This window comes from Heterodontus francisci, chromosome 45, assembly GCF_036365525.1.
Source record: "Heterodontus francisci isolate sHetFra1 chromosome 45, sHetFra1.hap1, whole genome shotgun sequence".
Classification (NCBI taxonomy): Eukaryota; Metazoa; Chordata; class Chondrichthyes; order Heterodontiformes; family Heterodontidae; genus Heterodontus; species Heterodontus francisci.
Window position 1 is genome coordinate 18025036 of NC_090415.1, and position 19926 is coordinate 18044961.

Consider the following 19926-nt stretch of genomic DNA (forward strand, 5'->3'; position numbering starts at 1 on the left):
TGAAACTGAACATGGGGTTAGGGTGGAGGGAGGGTGGGGAGGGCTGGAGGGAATCTATAACCTAGAAAGCCGGGAGCTGATCCCATTTAGATGTTCAAATTGCCGTCTCTCCCTGCAGGGTGTTTGTTATTATTGAGACCCTCCTCTCAAAACAATCCGACAGAAACATGGGAGGAAGGAGGGAGTCGGTGTGTTTGCTGGGACCTTGTAGAATTCATTTCAGTCAGCAAAGGTTTGTCTAACCGGAGTGAAACCCGCGGTCAATGTGAGTAATACACAATGGTGATCTTCATCGTTTAATTCTGAACAAGAGAGACACGGAGCTGCCGCGATTATACCAGACACACAAACACAGTGACAATAGAGCCCGTCCCAGAGTTTCAGCTCCCGGTTGTTAAATGTCCTCATGTACACAGTCTTTGCTGTGAATTTTCAGGGCTCAGTTGCCGATTTCTACTCCTGTATCACTTAAACACTCGGAGCCAGGAGATCCTCACACTCCATTTTGAAAGGTTTATTGACAGGAATTTTTCTAAACTTTGGCTGAGTCGATCATAACCTGCTGATCAAGCATAGTATTATTCAAGGAATTAATGAGACATTCTGTTCACTACTTGGGTCTTGAACTCGGTTTGAGCAGATCAACAAGTGAAAGGTTCAGCATTTTTCCAGATACAGCAGACAGAGCTGGATAGAGGGACTCAGGGTTAATCCTGCACACACAGGGCAGTTTGAGTGACAGTCACACAGGGACGGGAACTGATCTCGATTCCGTTGCCTACTCACCCAACAAGGACAGTTCGGGACTGACTAAACATCCAACTCACTATAATTCAGTACTGGAGAAAGACAGAGGCTTGTCCACTCCATCTTTCCTTACTGTATCTGGGACATTATGTAAGGGAAAGTGTTCCAGTACCTCTCACTCTCAGAGAGCAACTGACATGTGTTCAGACAGTCAGTGTTAGTCTTTCACTTACCATGAATAGGCGCCTCTCCAAGAACCTGTAAATCCAATATCCCGAAGCAGTTGTTCTACTCAGAACTTGGTCATGGTAGGAGAACCCCAGGAGGACAGTGGAAACACTTCAGAGATGTCCTCAAATCATCCCTCATTTGGGAAGACATTGTACTCTTCAGGGATATTTGTCAGGAACATGCAAAGGCGAACTCGACGCAGCGAAGACAGCACCCACACGTCCGATGCAGTCATTTACCTGACCCTTCCAGCACCACCTGTCCCTGATATGACAGAATCTGCAGATCATGCATTGGACTTATCAGCCATTTCATAACTCATCAAACTGGAGTGGAAAAAAGTCATCCTTGATCACGAGAGACTGTCTGAGATGGAAGAGAATAAATAGGCCAATATAATGATCAGCAATAATAATGAACTGGATAGGGAGGAGATCGAGAGCAGGGAGACAGAATAGGGAGGGGAAGTTGCCTGGGACGTTTATATAATGTAACACATTGACAGAGATCCTGTTCTATTTGGGTAAAGACTTATTCAAGATAGAAAAATGTAAACTATTCTCTCGATGACATATTGTACCAGAGACAAGCTCTCTATTATTTCCAAACTCAAAACAGGGCCAGATTATAAACAAATACTGTATTTCTCACTGAACCACTTTTACCTGTTGGACTCTCTGCAGATTCGCAGGACAAGGCCATTCAGATATATTTTCAGTCTAAGAGATTCATTCTGATGACATTAAGCAGAGACTATCAGATGTTTAACTTTCATCCCTCAAACACTCGGATTCACTTTTACACTTCGACGACATCCGTTTGGACAGTTTAGGAGCCGCCCCCTCACCCCTTCCTCCGCTTTATTCCGACCATCTTCCAGTCTCAGTGTCACACACGTTACCATTAATTTGCTTTTGATCAATATAATTCAAAGGTTGTTTGCAGCGACAATCATAGAAATAATGATGACAGTGATTTGTACAAAACATCCCATATCCATCCTATCACCATGATTACAAGCAGGCAGAACCAGGGGAAGGAAAAATCTGGTAACAAAGACCATTATTTTTGACATCAGTGGTGAATTAATAAAGGACAACCAGTACGGATTTGCTGAGGGCAAATCATGTGCTACTAACATGATTGAATTCTTGTGGTTGAAGTTACTGAAGGTAGTACAGTAATTATTGGATACATGCTCTTCCAAAGGCATTCGATCAAGTAGTGAATAACAGACTTACATGGAGAATAGAATGCATGTTAAAATTGACACTGGTATCCTGAGATGGTAGTTGGTTCAAGGATAGGAGCCTATTCTGTGACCTTGTATTACTTACACCTTCTCCTTTGTTATCTCTTGCCCCACCCCCGCTTTACTTGCTTTTCACCTCTGACTATTCTAATATTTGCTTGTTCTGAAGTAGGGTCACAGACCTGAAACGTTAATTCTGCTTCTCTCTCCACAGATGCTGCCAGATCTGCTGAGTATTTCCAGCATTTCTTGTTTTTATTTCAGATTTCCAGCATCCGCAGTATTTTGCTTTTATTTTAGAGTTTAGTAGTGAACTGATCCTTTCTGCTGACTGGGCAGAACTATGCAGTGGTGTGACGCAGAAAACTGTACGAAGAACATTACTTCAATAGGGCCGACAATGTTGAAGTTTGAGGAGGACAAAATACACAGTAATGTATGCAAATATTAAAGAGCTGTAAGTTTCAGGTAGATGTTACCTGAACAGAGGTGAGACAGAGAATACCCAACCTGTCTCACCTTTAGATTCCTGACCAAGATAGACCTACAAGGTACAAACTCAAGTTATGTGACCAAGTCAGAGAGTTTATTAGGCTTAACTAAGATGTACAAAGTTAATACTTAACAATGGTAATAGATATTCAGTAACACACAACACCCGTTCTTGTTTCTCTGCTTGCTGCCGCACGGACTTCTCTCCTTCTTCTTCCCTTGCTGTGTTTTCTTGACTGTATTCTATCTTCTCCTTTTAAGTACCAACGATCTTCTGTTGACCCCTCTCTAAGTGTGCTGACGATGTCCTGTAACACCCTTTCTTTTATCCTTCTTGTGGTGCAAGGATGTTACCATATTAGTTTTGAAATGTTCCAAGTGTCCTAATTGGTCCAGGGTGACATCATTGTTTGACACTTGTTAGTTAATGGTTGAATCTACACACAGTACAGATGTTTCCCGACTCTTTCTATTTTAGCAAGGATCCTAAAGGTTACATTCTTGCTGATCCCAGACATTTTTTTCTTTAATTCTGCCTTTATCTCATCTCTCTCCATGCAAGGAGTGCTGGTGACTCTCCCATTGTTCTCACAAAAAGGTTTAAACAAAGTATAGCCTTGAAAACACATTTCATAATAAAGCAAGCAACAGATCAAACAGACTTCAATATATTGATGTACAAATTAATCCTATTATTTTAGCTGTCCTTATTTGTCACAAACGTAAAATATGTCACAGTCCATCGCACCCACATTGTGGATTCTCCTCCAGCTACATGACTTGCCTTTTTTTCCCCTATGGCTATGTGCATCTTCCACACTGACACATCTCTCAACATGACATTTTAACATAGTTCAGTGAAGATGACCGTCATGCTTCACAATCCAACCTTAACATTGCAGTTCTTGCATAAATGTCAGCTATGAAAATGCTCTAAACTTTACACAGCGGTGAGCAGTGTTCAGGTGATACAGAAAATCTGGTGCATTGGGCAGAGACAATCAGTTGATCTATCAAAGTCTCTTGATGTAATGCTCCTATCTATACTACTTACAACACAACTATTCTTTTGTTATCTAAAAGCTTGGATAGATGGCTCTGGACTATGTTATCTAAGTAAGTGGTTGTTCTCCTTCTTTTTCTTTTTTTCTTCTTTTGGGCCTCCTTATCTCGAGAGACAATTTATACGCGCCTGGAGGTGGTCAGTGGTTTGTGAAGCAGCGCCTGGAGTGGCTATAAAGGCCAATTCTGGAGTGACAGGCTCTTCCACAGGTGCTGCAGAGAAATTTGTTTGTCGGGGCTGTTGCACAGTTGGCTCTCCCCTTGCGCCTCTGTCTTTTTTCCTGCCAACTACTCAGTCTCTTCGACTCGCCACAATTTAGCCCTGTCTTTCTGGCTGCCCGCCAGCTCTGGCGAATGCTTGCAACTGACTCCCATGACTTGTGATCAATGTCAAACGATTTCATGTCGCGTTTGCAGACGTCTTTATAGCAGAGACATGGACGGCCGGTGGGTCTGATACCAGTGGCGAGCTCGCTGTACAATGTGTCTTTGGGGTTCCTGCCATCTTCCATGCGGCTCACATGGCCAAGCCATCTCAAGCGCCGCTGACTCAGTAGTGTGTACAAGCTGGGGGTGTTGGCCGCTTCAAGGACTTCTGTGTTGGAGATATAGTCCTGCCACCTGATGCCAATTATTCTCCAAAGGCAGCGAAGATGGAATGAATTGAGACGTCGCTCTTGGCTGGCATACGTTGTCCAGGCCTCGCTGCTGTAGAGCAAGGTAATGAGGACACAGGCCTGATACACTCGGACTTTTGTGTTCCGTGTCAGTGCGCCATTTTCCCACACTCTCTTGGCCAGTCTGGACATAGCTGTGGAAGCCTTACCCATGCGCTTGTTGATTTCAGCATCTAGAGACAGGTTACTGGTGATAGTTGAGCCTAGGCTGGTGAACTCTTGAACCACTTCCAGAGCGTGGTCGCCAATATTGATGGATGGTAAGTAAGTGGTTGTTCTCCTTCCAGTAATGTGGATTGAGGGGAAATTTGATGCAGGTGTAGGTAAGTTAGACAAGGAGAACCAGTTCCCATTAGTTGATGGTGCAAGGACAAGGAGACACAGATAGATGGTTTTGGGAAAGAGATGCAGGGAAATGTGAGGAAGCACTTTTTGTTTTACCTGCGACAACTCCCTGCCCACAAGTGTGGTGGAAGCAGAGAAAATCAATGATTTCAAAAGGAAATTGGAGAAACACTTGAAGGAAACAAACTTGCTGCAGGGCGACGTCCATCAAGCAGGAGAATGAATCTGATTGGATGATGAGAATATTTTATCAACTTCAATTCTGTCAAGGGTTTGACAGTTTTTTTCCTTTGCAAAATACTGCAACATAAAAATAAACAGCAATTTAAGATTGCGAAGGCTGGGAATCAAATCTGGGTCAACAACTTGGAAAACAGCGATGCTCACCACTATACCACCATCGCTTACTGCACTGTGTGCTTTGGTTTAATTCACAGAACGCTTTACAATCATTTTAACTTGCACCTGAGCAACACGTTTATGTTAATAAAAACACAATACTGTGAATGCTGGAAATCTGAAATAAAAACAGAAAGTGCTGCTCATATTCTGATCAAAGAACACTCACCTGAAACGTTAACTCTGCTTCGCTCTCCACAGATGCTGCCAGACCTGCTGAGTATTTCCAGCATTTCTTGTTTTTATTTCAGATTTCCAGCATCTGCAGTATTTTGCTTTTATTTTAGAGTTTAGTAGTGAACTGATCCTTTTTGCTTACTGGGCAGAACTATGCAGTGGAGTGACGCAGAAAACTGTACGAAGAACAATGTTTTTAACGGTCCCACAATTTCGAAGTTTGAGGAGGACAAAATAAATAGCAATGTATGCAAATAGTAAAGAGCTGTAAGTTTCACGTAGATGTTACCTGAACAGAGGTGAGACAAAGAATACCCAACCCGTCTCACCTTTAGATTCCTGACCAAGATAGACCAACAAGGTACAAACTCAAGTTATGTGACCAAGTCAGAGAGTTTATTAGGCTTACCTAAGATGCACAAAGTTAATACTTAACAATGGTAATAGATATTCAGTAACACCCAACACCCGTTCTTGTTTCTGTGCTTGCTGCGGCACGGACTTCTCTCCTTCTTCTTCCTTTGCTGTGTTTTCTTGACTGTGTTCTACCTTCTCCTTCCAAGAGGTAACGATCTTCTGTTGACCCCTCTCATTGCAGAAACTGACAGATACAGAGTAACATCAACCTTCACGTACCAGGAACTGACAGGGACAGAGTAAAATCAACATTCACATACCAGAAACTGACAGGTACAGAGTAAAATCAACATTCACATACCAGGAACTGACAGGTACAGATTAAAATCAACATTCACAAACCAGAAACTGACAGGTACAGAGTAAAATCAACATTCACATACCAGAAACTGACAGGTACAGAGTAAAATCAACATTCACATACCAGGAACTGACAGGTACAGAGTAAAATCAACATTCACAGACCAGGAACTGACAGGTACAGAGTAAAATCAACATTAACATACCAGGAACTGACAGATACAGGGTAAAATCAACATTCACATACCAGGAACTGACAGGTACAGAGTAAAATCAACATTCACATACCAGGAACTGACAGGTACAGAGTAAAATCAACATTCACATACCAGGAACTGACAGGTGCAGAATAAAATCAACATTCACATACCAGGAACTGACAGGTACAGAGAAAAATCAACATTCACATACCAGGAACTGACAGGGACAGAGTAAAATCAACATTCACATACCAGGAACTGACAGGTACAGAGTAAAATCAACATTCACATACCAGGAACTGACAGGGACAGAGTAAAATCAACATTCACATACCAGGAACTGACAGGGACAGAGTAAAATCAACATTCACATACCAGGAACTGACAGGGACAGAGTAAAATCAACATTCACATACCAGGAACTGAAAGGTATAGAGTAAAATCAACATTCACATACCAGGAACTGACAGGTACAGAGTAAAAGCAACATTCACATACCAGGAACTGACAGGTACAGAGTAAAATCAACATTCACATACCAGGAACTGACAGGTACAGAGTAAAATCAACATTCACATACCAGGAACTGACAGGTACAGAGTAAAATCAACATTCACATACCAGGAACTGACAGGTACAGAGTAAAATCAACATTCACATACCAGGAACTGACAGGTACAGAGTAAAATTAACATTCACATACCAGGAACTGACAGGGACAGAGTAAAATCAACATTCACATGCCAGGAACTGACAGGTACAGAGTAAAATCAACATTCACATACCAGGAACTGACAGGTACAGAGTAAAATCAACCTTCACATACCAGGAACTGAAAGGTACAGAGTAAAATCAACATTCACATACCAGGAACTGACAGGTACAGAGTAAAATCAACATTCACATACCAGGAACTGACAGGTACAGAGTAAAATCAACATTCACAGACCAGGAACTGAAAGGTACAGAGTAAAATCAACATTCACATACCAGAAACTGACAGGTACAGAGTAAAATCAACATTCACATGCCAGGAACTGAAAGGTACAGAGTAAAATCAACATTCACATACCAGAAACTGACAGGTACAGAGTAAAATCAACATTCACAGACCAGGAACTGACAGGTACAGAGTAAAAGCAACATTCACATGCCAGGAACTGACAGGTACAGAGTAAAATCAACATTCACATACCAGGAACTGACAGGTACAGAGTAAAATCAACATTCACATACCAGGAACTGACAGGTACAGAGTAAAATCAACATTCACATACCAGGAACTGACAGGTACAGAGTAAAATCAACATTCACATGCCAGGAACTGACAGGTACAGAGTAAAATCAACATTCACATACCAGGAACTGACAGGTACAGAGTAAAATCTACATTCACATACCAGGAACTGACAGGTACAGAGTAAAATCAACATTCACATACCAGGAACTGACAGGTACAGAGTAAAATCAACATTCACATACCAGGAACTGAAAGGTACAGAGAAAAATCAACATTCACATACCAGGAACTGAAAGGTACAGAGAAAAATCAACATTCACATACCAGGAACTGACAGGTACAGAGTAAAATCAACATTCACATACCAGGAACTGACAGGTACAGAGAAAAATCAACATTCACATACCAGGAACAGACAGATACAGAGTAAAATCAAAATTCACATACCAGGAACTGACAGGTGCAGAGTAAAATCAACATTCACATACCAGGAACTGACAGGTACAATACAGATCGTTGGCCGGTATTTATTTGAAGGCAGGGAATTAAAAAGTGACGCAATGATCGATCCGATCCATGAACGTTCTTGTCGGAGATCTCGAAATTACCTCCAGCTGAAATGTGAGCAGTTGGTATTCAAATAACTGCAGTAAATCGACTCTTTCAGAGAGGCTGTCAGTGGATCTTAAAAGAGCCGATCTGCTTGGTGCTTTATTTTTGTACATTGTGGAGATCTGCAAGGAGCTGTTGTGCTTGGTCACTGCAATGTCCAATCGTAGGTCAAATATTTGAATGAATGTTTTATAGTAAGCGATGGTGGTATAGTGGTGAGCATAGCTGCTTTCCAAGCAGTTGACCTGGGTTCGATTCCTGAACATCACAACCTTAAATTGCATGTTTACTTTATGTTGCAGTATTTTACAAACGAAAAAAATGTCAAAGCTTTGACAGAATTGAAATTGATAAAATATTCTTATCATCCAATCAGATTCATTCTCCCGCTTGATTGGCGTCACCCTGGAGCAAGTTTGTTTCCTTCAAGTGTTTCTCCAATTTCCTATTGAAATCATTGATTGACTCTGCTTCCACCACACTTGTGGACAGACATTGCAGTTGCAATGTAGCAGGTAAAGCAAAAAGTGCTTCCTCAAATTTCCCGGCATCTCTTTCCCAAAACCATCAATCTGTGTCTCCTAGTCCTTGTACCATCAACTAATGGGAACGGGTTATCCTTGTCTAACTTACCTACACCTGCATCAGATCTCCCCTCAATCCACATTGCTGTAAGGAGAACAACCACTTCCTTAGATAACACAATCCAGAGCCATCTATCCAAGCTTTTCAATAACAAAAGAATAGTTGTGTTGTAAGTAGTCTCGATAGGAGCATAACTTCAAGAGACTTTGATAGATTAACTGATTGTCTCTGCCCAACGCACCAGATTTTCTGTATCACCTGAACACTGCTCACCGCTGTGTAAAGTTTAGAGTATTTTCATGGCTTACATTTATGCAAGAACTGCAATGTTAAGGTTGGATTGTGAAGCATGACGGTCATCTTCACTGAACTATGTTAAAATGTCATGTTGAGAGATGTGTCAGTGTGGAAGATGCACGTTGCCATAGGAAAAAAAAAGGCAAGTCATGTAGCTGGAGGAGAATCCACAATGTGGGCGCGATGGACCGTGACATATTTTACTTTTGTGACAAATAAGGACAGCTAAAATAATAGGATTAATGATATGCTTTGTACATCAATATATTGAAGTCTGTTTGATCTGTTGCTTGCTTAATTATGAAATGTGTTTTCAAGGCTATACTTTGTTTAAACCTTTTTGTGAGAACAATGGGAGAGTCACCAGCACTCCTTGCATGGAGAGAGATGATATAAAGGCAGAATTAAAGAAAAAAATGTCTGGGATCAGCAAGAATGTAACCTTTAGGATCCTTTCTAAAATAGAAAGGGTCGGGAAACATCTGTACTGTGTGTAGATTCAACCATTAACTAACCAGTGTCAAACAGTGATGTCAACCTGGACCAATTAGGACACTTGGAACAATTCAAAACTAATATGGTAACATCCTTGCACCACAAGAAGGATAAAAGAAAGGGTGTTACAGGACATCGTCAGCACACTTAGAGAGGGGTCAACAGAAGATCGTTGGTACTTAAAAGGAGAAGATAGAATATAGTCCAAAAAACACAGCAAGGGATGAAGAAGGAGAGAAGTCCATGCGGCAGCAAGCACAGAAACAAGAACGGGTGTTGTGTGTTACTGAATATCTATTACCATTGTTAAGTATTAACTTTGTACATCTTGGTTAAGCCTAATAAACTCTCTGACTTGGTCACATAACTTGAGTGTGTACCTTGTCGGTCTATCTTGGTCAGGAATCTAAAGGTGAGACGGGTTGGGTATTCTCTGTCTCACCTCTGTTCAGGTAACATCTACCTGAAACTTACAGCTCTTTACTATATGCATACATTGCTGTGTATTTTGTCCTCCTTAAACTTCGAAATTGTGGGCCCGTTAAATACATTGTTCTTCGTACAGTTTTCTGCGTCACTCCACTGCATAGTTCTGCCCAGTAAGAAAAAGGATCAGTTCGCTACTAAACTCTAAAATAAAAGCAAAATACTGCAGATGCTGGAAATCTGAAATAAAAACAAGAAATGCTGGAAATACTCAGCAGGTCTGGCAGCATCTGTGGAGAGAGAAGCAGAGTTAACGTTTCAGGTGAGTGACCATTGATCAGAATATTTGCAGCACTTTCTGATTTTATTTCAGATTTCCAGCATTCACAGTTTTGTGTTTCTGTTAACACAATCGTATTGCTCAGGTAGAAGTTGAAACCATTGTACAGCATTCTATTAATCAAAACGCTGGAGCAGCACAGTACAGTAAGCGATGGTGGTGTAGTGGTGAGCATAGCTGCCTTCCAAGCAGTTGACCTGGGTTTGATTCCCGGCCATCGCAACCTTAAAATGCAGGTTTACTTTATGTTGCAGTATTTTACAAACGAAAAAAATGTCAAAGCTTTGACAGAATTGAAATTGATAAAATATTCTTCTCATCCAATCAGATTCATTCTCCCGCTTGATTGGCGTCACCCTGGAGCAAGTTTGTTTCCTTCAAGTGTTTCTCCAATTTCCTATTGAAATCATTGATTGTCTCTGCTTCCACCACACTTGTGGACAGACATTGCAGTTGCAATGTAGCAGGTAAAGCAAAAAGTGCTTCCTCACATTTCCCGGCATCTCTTTCCCAAAACCATCAATCTGTGTCTCCTAGTCCTTGTACCATCAACTAATGGGAACGGGTTATCCTTGTCTAACTTACCTACACCTGCATCAGATCTCCCCTCAATCCACATTGCTGGAAGGAGAACAACCACCTACTTAGATAACACAATCCAGAGCCATCTATCCAAGCTTTTCAATAGCATAAGAATAGTTGTGTTGTAAGGAGTATAGATAGGAGCATAACTTCAAGAGACTTTGATAGATTAACTGATTGTCTCTGCCCAACGCACCAGATTTTCTGTATCACCTGAACACTGCTCACAGCTGTGTAAAGTTTAGAGTATTTTCATGGCTTACATTTATGCAAGAACTGCAATGTTAATGTTGGATTGTAAAGCATGACGGTCATCTTCTCTGAACTATGTTAAAATGTCACGTTGAGAGATGTGTCAGTGTGGAAGATGCACGTAGCCATAGGAAAAAAAAAGGCAAGTCATGTAGCTGGAGGAGAATCCACAATGTGGGCGCGATGGACCGTGACATATTTTACGTTTGTGACAAATAAGGACAGCTAAAATAATAGGATTAATGATATGCTTTGTACATCAATATATTGAAGTCTGTTTGATCTGTTGCTTGCTTTATTATGAAATGTGTTTTCAAGGCTATACTTTGTTTAAACATTTTTGTGAGAACGATGGGAGTCTCACCAGCACTCCTTGCATGGAGAGAGATGAGATAAAGGCAGAATTAAAGAAAAAAATGTCTGGGATCACAAGCATGTAACCTTTAGGATCCTTGCTAAAATAGAAAGAGTTGGGAAACATCTGTAATGTGTGTAGATTCAACCATTAACTAACTAGTGTCAAACAATGATGTCAACCTGGACCAATTAGGACACTTGGAACAATTCAAAACTAATATGGTAACATCCTTGCACCACAAGAAGGATAAAAGAAAGGGTGTTACAGGACATCGTCAGCACACTTAGAGAGGGGTCAACAGAAGATCGTTGGTACTTAAAAGGAGAAGATAGAATATAGTCCAAAAAACACAGCAAGGGATGAAGAAGGAGAGAAGTCCGTGCGGCAGCAAGCACAGAAACAAGAACGGGTGTTGTGTGTTACTGAATATCTATTACCATTGTTAAGTATTAACTTTGTACATCTTAGTTAAGCCTAATAAACTCTCTGACTTGGTCACATAACTTGAGTTTGTACCTTGTAGGTCTATCTTGGTCAGGAATCTAAAGGTGAGACGGGTTGGGTATTCTCTGTCTCACCTCTGTTCTGGTAATATCCAGCTGAAACTTACAGCTCTTTACTATATGCATACATTGCTGTGTATTTAGTCCTCCTTAAACTTCGAAATTGTGTGCCCGTTAAAAACATTGTTCTTCGTACAGTTTTCTGCGTCACTCCACTGCATAGTTCTGCCCAGTAAGCAAAAAGGATCAGTTCGCTACTGAACTCTAAAATAAAAGCAAAATACTGCAGATGCTGGAAATCTGAAATAAAAACAAGAAATGCTGGAAATACTCAGCAGGTCTGGCAGCATCTGTGGAGAGAGAAGCAGAGTTAACGTTTCAGGTGAGTGACCATTGATCAGAATATTTGCAGCACTTTCTGATTTTATTTCAGATTTCCAGCATTCACAGTATTGTGTTTCTGTTAACATAATCGCATTGCTCAGGTACAAGTTGAAACCATTGTACAGCATTCTATTAATCAAAACGCTGGACCAGCACAGTGCAGTAAGCGATGGTGGTATAGTGGTGAGCATAGCTGCCTTCCAAGCAATTGACCTGGGTTCGATTTCTGACCATCGCAACCTTAAATTACAGGTTTACTTTATGTTGCAGTATTTTCAAAACGAAAAAAATGTCAAAGCTTTGACAGAATTGAAATTGATAAAATATTCTTATCATCCAATCAGATTCATTCTCCCGCTTGATTGGCGTCACCCTGGAGCAAGTTTGTTTCCTTCAAGTGTTTCTCCAATTTCCTATTGAAATCATTGATTGTCTCTGCTTCCACCACACTTGTGGACAGACATTGCAGTTGCAATGTCGCAGGGAAAGCAAAAAGTGCTTCCTCACATTTCGCTGCATCTATTTCCCAAAACCATCAATCTGTGTCTCCTAGTCCTTGTACCATCAACTAATGGGAACGGGTTATCCTTGTCTAACTTACCTACACCTGCATCAGATCTCCCCTCAATCCACATTGCTGGAAGGAGAACAACCACCTACTTAGATAACACAATCCAGAGCCATCAATCCAAGCTTTTCAATAGCATAAGAATAGTTGTGTTGTAAGTAGTATAGATAGGAGCATAACTTCAAGAGACTTTGATAGATTAACTTATTGTCTCTGCCCAACGCACCAGATTTTCTGTATCACCTGAACACTGCTCACAGCTGTATAAAGGTTAGAGTATTTTCATGGCTTACATTTATGCAAGAACTGCAATGTTAAGGTTGGATTGTGAAGCATGACGGTCATCTTCTCTGAACTATGTTAAAATGCCATGTTGAGAGATGTGTCATTGTGGAAGATGCACGGAGCCATAGGAAAAAAAAAGGCAAGTCATGTAGCTGGAGGAGAATCCAGAAAGTGGGCGCGATGGACCGTGACATATTTTACGTTTGTGACAAATAAGGACAGCTAAAATAATAGGATTAATGATATGCTTTGTACATCAATATATTGAAGTCTGTTTGATCTGTTGCTTGCTTTATTATGAAATGTGTTTTCTAGGCTATACTTTGTTTAAACCTTTTTGTGAGAACAATGGGAGAGTCACCAGCACTCCTTGCATGGAGAGAGATGAGATAAAGGCAGAATTAAAGAAAAAAATGTCTGGGATCAGCAAGAATGTCACCTTTAGGATCCTTGCTAAAATAGAAAGAGTCGGGAAACATCTGTACTTTGTGTAGATTCAACCATTAACTAACTAGTGTCAAACAATGATGTCAACCTGGACAAATTTGGACACTTGGAACAATTCAAAACTAATATGGTAACATCCTTGCACCACAAGAAGGATAAAAGAAAGGGTGTTACAGGACATCGTCAGCACACTTAGAGAGGGGTCAACAGAAGATCGTTGGTACTTAAAAGGAGAAGATAGAATATAGTCAAAAAAACACAGCAAGGGATGAAGAAGGAGAGAAGTCCGTGCGGCAGCAAGCACAGAAACAAGAACGGGTGTTGTGTGTTACTGAATATCTATTACCATTGTTAAGTATTAACTTTGTACATCTTGGTTAAGCCGAATAAACTCACTGACATGGTCACATAACTTGAGTTTGTACCTTGTCCGTCTATCTTGGTCAGGAATCTAAAGGTGAGACGGGTTGGGCATTCTCTGTCTCACCTCTGTTCAGGTAATATCTAGCTGAAACTTACAGCTCTTTACTATATGCATACATTGCTGTGTATTTTGTCCTCCTTAAACTTCGAAATTGTGGGCCCATTAAAAACATTGTTCTTCGTACAGTTTTCTGCGTCACTCCACTGCATAGTTCTGCCCAGTAAGCAAAAAGGATAAGTTCGCTCCTAAACTCTAAAATAAAAGCAAAATTCTGCAGATGCTGGAAATCTGAAATAATAATAAGAAATGCTGGAAATACTCAGCAGGTCTGGCAGCATCTGTGGAGAGAGAAGCAGAGTTAACGTTTCAGGTGAGTGACCATTGATCAGAATATTTGCAGCACTTTCTGATTTTATTTCAGATTTCCAGCATTAACAGTATTGTGTTTCTGTTAACATAATCGTGTTGCTCAGGTGCAAGTTGAAACCATTGTACAGTATTCTATTAATCAAAACGCTGGACCAGCACAGTACAGTAAGTGATGGTGGTATAGTGGTGAGCATAGCTGCCTTCCAAGCAGTTGACCTGGGTTCGATTCCCAGCCATCGCAAACTTAAACTGAAGGTTTACTTCATGTTGCAGTATTTTACAAACGAAAAAAATGTCAAAGCTTTGACAGAATTGAAGTTGATAAAATATTCTTTTCATCCAATCAGATTCATTCTCACGCTTGATTGGCGTCACCCTGGAGCAAGTTTGTTTCTTTCAAGGGTTTCTCCAATTTCCTATTGAAATCATTGATTGTCTCTGCTTCCACCACACTTGTGGACAGACATTGCAGTTGCAACGTAGCAGGTAAAGCAAAAAGTGCTTCCTCACATTTCCCTGCATCTCTTTCCCAAAACCATCAATCTGTGTCTCCTGGTCCTTGTACCATCAACTAATGGGAACGGGTTATCCTTGTCTAACTTACCAACACCTGCATCAGATCTCCCCTCAATCCACATTGCTGGAAGGAGAACAACCACCTACTTAGAAAACACAATCCAGAGCCATCTATCCAAGCTTTTCAATAGCATAAGAATAGTTGTGTTGTAAGTAGTATAGATAGGAGCATAGCTTCAAGAGACTTTGATAGATTAACTGATTGTCTCTGCACAACGCACCAGATTTTCTGTATCACCTGAACACTGCTCACAGCTGTATAAAGTTTAGAGTATTTTCATGGCTTACATTTATGCAAGAACTGCAATGTTAAGGTTGGATTGTGAAGCATGACGGTCATCTTCTCTGAACTATGTTAAAATGTCATGTTGAGAGATGTGTCAGTGTGGAAGATGCACGTAGCCATAGGAAAAAAAAAGGCAAGTCATGTAGCTGGAGGAGAATCCACAAAGTGGGCGCGATGGACCGTGACATATTTTACGTTTGTGACAAATAAGGACAGCTAAAATAATAGGATTAATGATATGCTTTGTACATCAATATATTGAAGTCTGTTTGATCTGTTGCTTGCTTTATTATGAAATGTGTTTTCAAGGCTATACTTTGTTTAAACCTTTTTGTGAGAACAATGGGAGAGTCACCAGCACTCCTTGCATGGAGAGAGATGAGATAAAGGCAGAATTAAAGAAAAAAATGTCTGGGATCAGCAAGAATGTAACCTTTAGGATCCTTGCTAAAATAGAAAGAATCGGGAAACATCTGTACTGTGTGTAGATTCAACCATTAACTAACTAGTGTCAAACAATGATGTCAACCTGGACCAATTAGGACACTTGGAACAATTCAAAACTAATATGGTAACATCCTTGCACCACAAGAAGGATAAAAGAAAGGGTGTTACAGGACATCGTCAGCACACTTAGAGAGGGGTCAACAGAAGATCGTTGGTACTTAAAAGGAGAAGATAGAATATAGTCAAAAAACACAGCAAGGGATGAAGAAGGAGAGAAGTCCGTGCGGCAGCAAGCACAGAAACAAGAACGGGTGTTGTGTGTTACTGAATATCTATTACCATTGTTAAGTATTAACTTTGTACATCTTGGTTAAGCCTAATAAACTCTCTGACATGGTCACATAACTTGAGTTTGTACCTTGTCGGTCTATCTTGGTCAGGAATCTAAAGGTGAGACGGGTTGGGTATTCTCTGTCTCACCTCTGTTCAGGTAACATCTACCTGAAACTTACAGCTCTTTACTATATGCATACATTGCTGTGTATTTTGTCCTCCTTAAACTTCGAAATTGTGGGCCCGTTAAAAACATTGTTCTTCGTACAGTTTTCTGCGTCACTCCACTGCATAGTTCTGCCCAGTAAGCAAAAAGGATCAGTTCGCTACTGAACTCTAAAATAAAAGCAAAATACTGCAGATGCTGGAAATCTGAAATAATAATAAGAAATGCTGGAAATACTCAGCAGGTCTGGCAGCATCTGTGGAGAGAGAAGCAGAGTTAACGTTTCAGGTGAGTGACCATTGATCAGAATATTTGCAGCACTTTCTGATTTTATTTCAGATTTCCAGCATTCACAGTATTGTGTTTCTGTTAACATCATCGTGTTGCTCAGGTGCAAGTTGAAACCATTGTACAGCATTCTATTAATCAAAACGCTGGACCAGCACAGTACAGTAAGCGATGGTGGTATAGTGGTGAGCATAGCTGCCTTCCAAGCAGTTGACCTGGGTTCGATTCCAGGCTATCGCAGCCTGAAGTTGCAGCTTTCCTTTATGTTGCAGTATTTTACAAACGAAAAAAATGTCAAAGCTTTGACAGAATTGAAATTGATAAAATATTCTTCTCATCCAATCAGATTCATTCTCCCACTTGATTGGCGTCACCCTGGAGCAAGTTTGTTTCCTTCAAGTGTTTCTCCAATTTCCTATTGAAATCATTGATTGTCTCTGCTTCCAGCACACTTGTGGACAGACATTGCAGTTGCAATGCAGCAGGTAAAGCAAAAAGTGCTTCCTCACATTTCCCGGCATCTCTTCCCCAAAACCATCAATCTGTGTCTCCTAGTCCTTGTACCATCAACTAATGGGAACGGGTTATCCTTGTCTAACTTACCTACACCTGCATCAGATCTCCCCTCAATCCACATTGCTGCAAGGAGAACAACCACCTACTCAAATAACACAATCCAGAGCCATCTATCCAAGCTTTTCAATAGCATAAGAATAGTTGTGTTGTAAGTAGTATAGATAGGAGCATAACTTCAAGAGACTTTGATAGATTAACTGATTGTCTCTGCCCAACGCACCAGATTTTCTGTATCACCTGAACACTGCTCACAGCTGTATAAAGTTTAGAGTATTTTCATGGCTTACATTTATGCAAGAACTGCAATGTTAAGGTTGGATTGTGAAGCATGACGGTCATCTTCACTGAACTATGTTAAAATGTCATGTTGAGAGATGTGTCAGTGTGGAAGATGCACGTAGCCATAGGAAAAAAAAAGGCAAGTCATGTAGCTGGAGGAGAATCCACAAAGTGGGCGCGATGGACCGTGACATATTTTACTTTTGTGACAAATAAGGACAGCTAAAATAATAGGATTAATGATATGCTTTGTACATCAATATATTGAAGTCTGTTTGATCTGTTGCTTGCTTTATTATGAAACGCGTTTTCTAGGCTATACTTTGTTTAAACCTTTTTGTGAGAACAATGGGAGAGTCACCAGCACTCCTTGCATGGAGAGAGATGAGATAAAGGCAGAATTAAAGAAAAAAATGTCTGGGATCAGCAAGAATGTAACCTTTAGGATCCTTGCTAAAATAGAAAGAATCGGGAAACATCTGTACTGTGTGTAGATTCAACCATTAACTAACTAGTGTCAAACAATGATGTCAACCTGGACCAATTAGGACACTTGGAACAATTCAAAACTAATATGGTAACATCCTTGCACCACAAGAAGGATAAAAGAAAGGGTGTTACAGGGCATCGTCAGCACACTTAGAGAGGGGTCAACAGAAGATCGTTGGTACTTAAAAGGAGAAGATAGAATATAGTCAAAAAAACACAGCAAGGGATGAAGAAGGAGAGAAGTCCGTGCGGCAGCAAGCACAGAAACAAGAACGGGTGTTGTGTGTTACTGAATATCTATTACCATTGTTAAGTATTAACTTTGTACATCTTGGTTAAGCCTAATAAACTCTCTGACATGGTCACATAACTTGAGTTTGTACCTTGTCGGTCTATCTTGGTCAGGAATCTAAAGGTGAGACGGGTTGGGTATTCTCTGTCTCACCTCTGTTCAGGTAACATCTACCTGAAACTTACAGCTCTTTACTATATGCATACATTGCTGTGTATTTTGTCCTCCTTAAACTTCGAAATTGTGGGCCCGTTAAAAACATTGTTCTTCGTACAGTTTTCTGTGTCACTCCACGGCATAGTTCTGCCCAGTAAGCAAAAAGGATCAGTTCGCTACTAAACTCTAAAATAAAAGCAAAATACTGCAGATGCTGGAAATCTGAAATAATAATAAGAAATGCTGGTAATACTCAGCAGGTCTGGCAGCATCTGTGGAGAGAGAAGCAGAGTTAACGTTTCAGGTGAGTGACCATTGATCAGAATATTTGCAGCACTTTCTGATTTTAATTCAGATTTCCAGCATTCACAGTATTGTGTTTCTGTTCACATAATCGTGTTGCTCAGGTGCAAGTTGAAACCATTGTACAGCATTCTATTAATCAAAACGCTGTACCAGCACAGTACAGTAAGCGATGGTGGTATAGTGGTGAGCATAGCTGCCTTCCAAGCAGTTGACCTGGGTTCGATTCCAGGCTATCGCAGCCTGAAGTTGCAGCTTTCCTTTATGTTGCAGTATTTTACAAACGAAAAAAATGTCAAAGCTTTGACAGAATTGAAATTGATAAAATATTCTTATCATCCAATCAGATTCATTCTCCCGCTTGATTGGCGTCACCCTGGAGCAAGTTTGTTTCCTTCAAGGGTTTCTCCAATTTCCTATTGAAATCATTGATTGTCTCTGCTTCCACCACACTTGTGGACAGACATTGCAGTTGCAATGCAGCAGGTAAAGCAAAAAGTGCTTCCTCACATTTCCCGGCATCTCTTTCCGAAAACCATCAATCTGTGTCTCCTAGTCCTTGTACCATCAACTAATGGGAACGGGTTATCCTTGTCTAACTTACCTACACCTGCATCAGATCTCCCCTCAATCCACATTGCTGGAAGGAGAACAACCACCTACTTAGATAACACAATCCAGAGCCATCTATCCAAGCTTTTCAATAGCATAAGAATAGTTGTGTTGTAAGTAGTATAGATAGGAGCATAGCTTCAAGAGACTTTGATAGATTAACTGATTGTCTCTGCCCAACGCACCAGATTTTCTGTATCACCTGAACACTGCTCACAGCTGTATAAAGTTTAGAGTATTTTCATGGCTTACATTTATGCAAGAACTGCAATGTTAAGGTTGGATTGTGAAGCATGACGGTCATCTTCTCTGAACTATGTTAAAATGTCATGTTGAGAGATGTGTCAGTGTGGAAGATGCACGTAGCCATAGGAAAAAAAAAGGCAAGTCATGTAGCTGGAGGAGAATCCACAAAGTGGGCGCGATGGACCGTGACATATTTTACGTTTGTGACAAATAAGGACAGCTAAAATAATAGGATTAATGATATGCTTTGTACATCAATATATTGAAGTCTGTTTGATCTGTTGCTTGCTTTATTATGAAATGTGTTTTCAAGGCTATACTTTGTTTAAACCTTTTTGTGAGAACAATGGGAGAGTCACCAGCACTCCTTGCATGGAGAGAGATGAGATAAAGGCAGAATTAAAGAAAAAA

At 40.5% G+C, this 19926-nt stretch overlaps 4 non-coding genes across 4 annotated transcripts; all 4 read left to right on the forward strand.

The window, feature by feature from the left end:
• Nucleotides 1-10444: 10444 nt before the first annotated feature.
• trnag-ucc (transfer RNA glycine (anticodon UCC)) lies at nt 10445-10516 on the forward strand. Its single transcript has one exon. It is a non-coding gene; the product is annotated as a tRNA-Gly (tRNA).
• A 4119-nt stretch (nt 10517-14635) lies between these two features.
• trnag-ucc (transfer RNA glycine (anticodon UCC)) lies at nt 14636-14707 on the forward strand. The gene has a single exon. It is a non-coding gene; the product is annotated as a tRNA-Gly (tRNA).
• A 2023-nt stretch (nt 14708-16730) lies between these two features.
• On the forward strand, nt 16731-16802 carry trnag-ucc (transfer RNA glycine (anticodon UCC)). Its single transcript has one exon. It is a non-coding gene; the product is annotated as a tRNA-Gly (tRNA).
• Nucleotides 16803-18826: 2024 nt separating this feature from the next.
• Nucleotides 18827-18898, forward strand: trnag-ucc (transfer RNA glycine (anticodon UCC)). Its single transcript has one exon. It is a non-coding gene; the product is annotated as a tRNA-Gly (tRNA).
• The last annotated feature ends 1028 nt before the right edge of the window (nt 18899-19926 follow it).